The following is a 3,225-nucleotide window of genomic DNA, read 5'->3' as shown; positions in this document are numbered from 1 at the left end:
AAAGGGGTGCTGTACTTTTTCCAGAAGTGCTCAAAAGGTGAAGGACTGAAACTCAATGCAGCTCATTTCCTCAACACAACCACTTTCCAGTAAACCCACTGAGAGCTCTTCAGTGTTCGGGGATCAAATTTTGTGCTAGAAACTACATTTCGGAGATTCTGTATGATATCTTTCAGTGAGAAGCAACCCCCCCCCCCCAAAAAAAAAAAAAAAAAAACATCTAAAAATTCTCTTCACTGTCACCCAACATCATCATGCAGGCACCATCTGAAAGAAAGAAGAAAGAAAAGGTCCTTCACACAGAATTTTAAGTCCAGCGTAGTGTTGATGAATAGACTGACGCCAGGTCAAATGCTGCAAACACGCCTGAGTGGAAGGAATCTGGCTCTGTTTCCAAAGTCCAGTTTGTGATGATGGAGCCTTTAATGTGATGTTTTCTTCATATTGGCCTCAAACATTCACTTGAACTCAAGGTTAAACTGATTAGATTCTGTTGCTCGAAGGTCAATGCGACTTCCTGTCTGATATACTGCTGGGTACGTCTATAATAATACATCATTTATGTGTGATTAATTTCTATTAATCTGAATCTGCAGAGTAACCAGCAACTAAAAGTTCAGAAGAAGTGCAGTACAAGAAAAATATTTCCCTCCCACAGAAGCATAAAGTAGCAAAGTGCTGAAATTAAGTACAAATACCTCAAAACTGCTTCAGTACAGTACTTTGAAATGTACTTAAATACATCCCACCACTGTTACTTACCGCATCTGTTGTCTCCTTATCGGTTTTATCAGGAAAGTGAGTTTGCAGGCTGCGTTTGTGGAGCCTGAAAATCAAAATTTAAGCGATTTGAGCCAAACGGGCGCAGTCACTGAATCACATCTGATGCACGGCCCGAAACCTGAATTCAGAGTTTTCATCAGTGAATCTGCTGACATGTCGTCATCATCATCGCTTTCTACACGCGCTGCTGTCTCGTTGGAGATCATTTGTATTTTGATCCTGGTTTTCGCTCCAGCCCAGCTGTCAGTGATGGTAAGTGTTGGGAGCCACTGGGCTTTCTTTTGATCTGTTATTGTTAATTATGACAGCTGGGACAGTTTTCCTGTTTGATGCCTTTAATTCTCTGAGCTTTTTCTATCATCATTTTGCCATTAAAGGTAATCCATCGCAGTGAAGGAAAAACTGACAGCGCGTCTCAAAATCGCATCAGAGCATTAATATCAGGCAGCAGTTTTATGAAGAAAATGGTCAAACATTGGTCACAAAACTGTTCCGTCTCGAGTGCAAATACTGTATGAAAAGCAGTTTTATCAATAACATTGGAAATACTGACCAAAGAAAAACAAAACGTCCTGACAGCGACGTGGCTCCAGTACACGGCCCAGTAGATACAAGAGCAGGAAAAAATACCCTCAAATAGAGTTACAGCTTCAAGTTATGACCTTCACTCCAAGTGGTGCACTCAAAATCCAGGCAACGTGTACTATTTGAAGTATTAAAGTAAAATTCATGCAGATTTTTTCCCTACTTTATATAGTCTTAAGTTTAATAGTGCATCATATTTTATAAGTTCAGGTGCCTCGGAGTTGAACTTCAGTACAGTACTTGAGTAAATGTACACACGTTACGATCCACAACTGCTGATCAGTTCAATTTAGTACAGTTTTAATGAGATTTTGTGCTTTTTGGATACTAAAACCAACTTCTTTGACATCTCCTGGTCGATCGCTGACTTCCACAGAGACAAGAGATTCCACAAATTAACACCAGAGCACAACTTCTTCATCCAGCATCAAAAATCTTGTTTTCATGACAACTAATTAAGATGAGATGCAGCTGAAAGAGTAGATGCTCAGCTTGTTTTGCTGCTTGTGAGGGGTTTTTTGTTTTCTGGGAACTTTTTCATTTCACTGTTATTTCCAGATCATTTCATGGCAGTTTCCTGGAAAGAGCTACGGTAGTTTGATAGTCAGCTTAGGGGAAATAGAAACAGACAGTTATTTTAGCTTGCTGTGTACATGAAAAGCAGCTTTACCTGAAGCAGAGGCCTTTAAGGAACTGCACACTATTTAAAGGAACCCAAAAAGTCATTGATTATTCATGTATTAGAAACATAAATCCCCCATATGTGTTGGATTGAACTCAGTCAGAGTACACAAACACTTTTTTCCATGTTGAGCTGACCTGCTGTGTACTGGCTCTACTTTTTACAGCCGTTCCCAATCTTTTCTTCCAGAGACCCTTTAAAAGAAAACTGTCTCCTCACGACCTCTCATGCCAGTTTATGGCCTCGCTGCGGTCATGGGTTATAATCAGACATTTTTCCTTTATGGTTTGGTCTCATTCGGACGATTTTTAGAGGCCAGCACAGGTGAGGTCATCCAGTATATGTCTTATTTTATAGATTTCTGTCGTCTGAAGAAGTGAAGCGATCCTGACTTTCATGAGCACAAAGTGAAAAAAGATATTAAAAATTAACAAGAAACTCTATCCCTTTAGGCCCCCTGGGTGTCCCTGTCTCAGTTAACTGGAATTCAATAATTTGAAGAGTGCGAATTGAACACTGTCTCCTTTTTACCTGCAGTATAATTAGTTCTGCATTACATGAATCTTCCCTGCAAACTTCCAGGGAGATCCTGCATTATGAGCTGTCACACTGCTTGTTTTTTTTTTTTGGAAGTGGAAGCAGAATCTCAGATTAATTGATGTCCATTAAAGGAATAATTGGATCTTTTAGGAAATCCACTCATTCGCTTTCTGACTCAGATTTGATGAGATGAGAAGAATTTTGGATGTGATGGTGTTATTCACGTGTTCATCTAATTGAGCAGATTAGCATATGAATAATCCCTTAAATGCAGAAAAGTGAATTAAGTGTGGCCCTTGCTTCCAAATACTCATGTCAGCCAATAGCATTACAGTATTCGAGAGCGAGAGCAGGAGGATAAACAACCGAAAATCTGCGTGAACCCCCTCCTCCTCCTCCTCCCCCTCCCATCCTCTCTGTCCTCCACCTCCTCCGCCGCGCCGACCCCCGGCTCCCGACTACAGACACGCGAGAGGAGGGGAGCAGCATCACAGAGGAGCGTGAACTTACTGACTGTGAGCGTGTGTGAGCGGACCATACACCGGCACACCGGCTCACCGGCTCACCGGCGCAGGTCAGACCTGGACGCTCGGCTGGAACCTGCGCGCCGGGATGCTGCAGCCTGATGGCCCGGT

The sequence above is a fragment of the Chaetodon auriga genome, chromosome 8 (assembly GCF_051107435.1).
Source record: "Chaetodon auriga isolate fChaAug3 chromosome 8, fChaAug3.hap1, whole genome shotgun sequence".
NCBI classification, from domain to species: domain Eukaryota; kingdom Metazoa; phylum Chordata; class Actinopteri; order Chaetodontiformes; family Chaetodontidae; genus Chaetodon; species Chaetodon auriga.
This window is presented reverse-complemented; position numbering follows the sequence as displayed.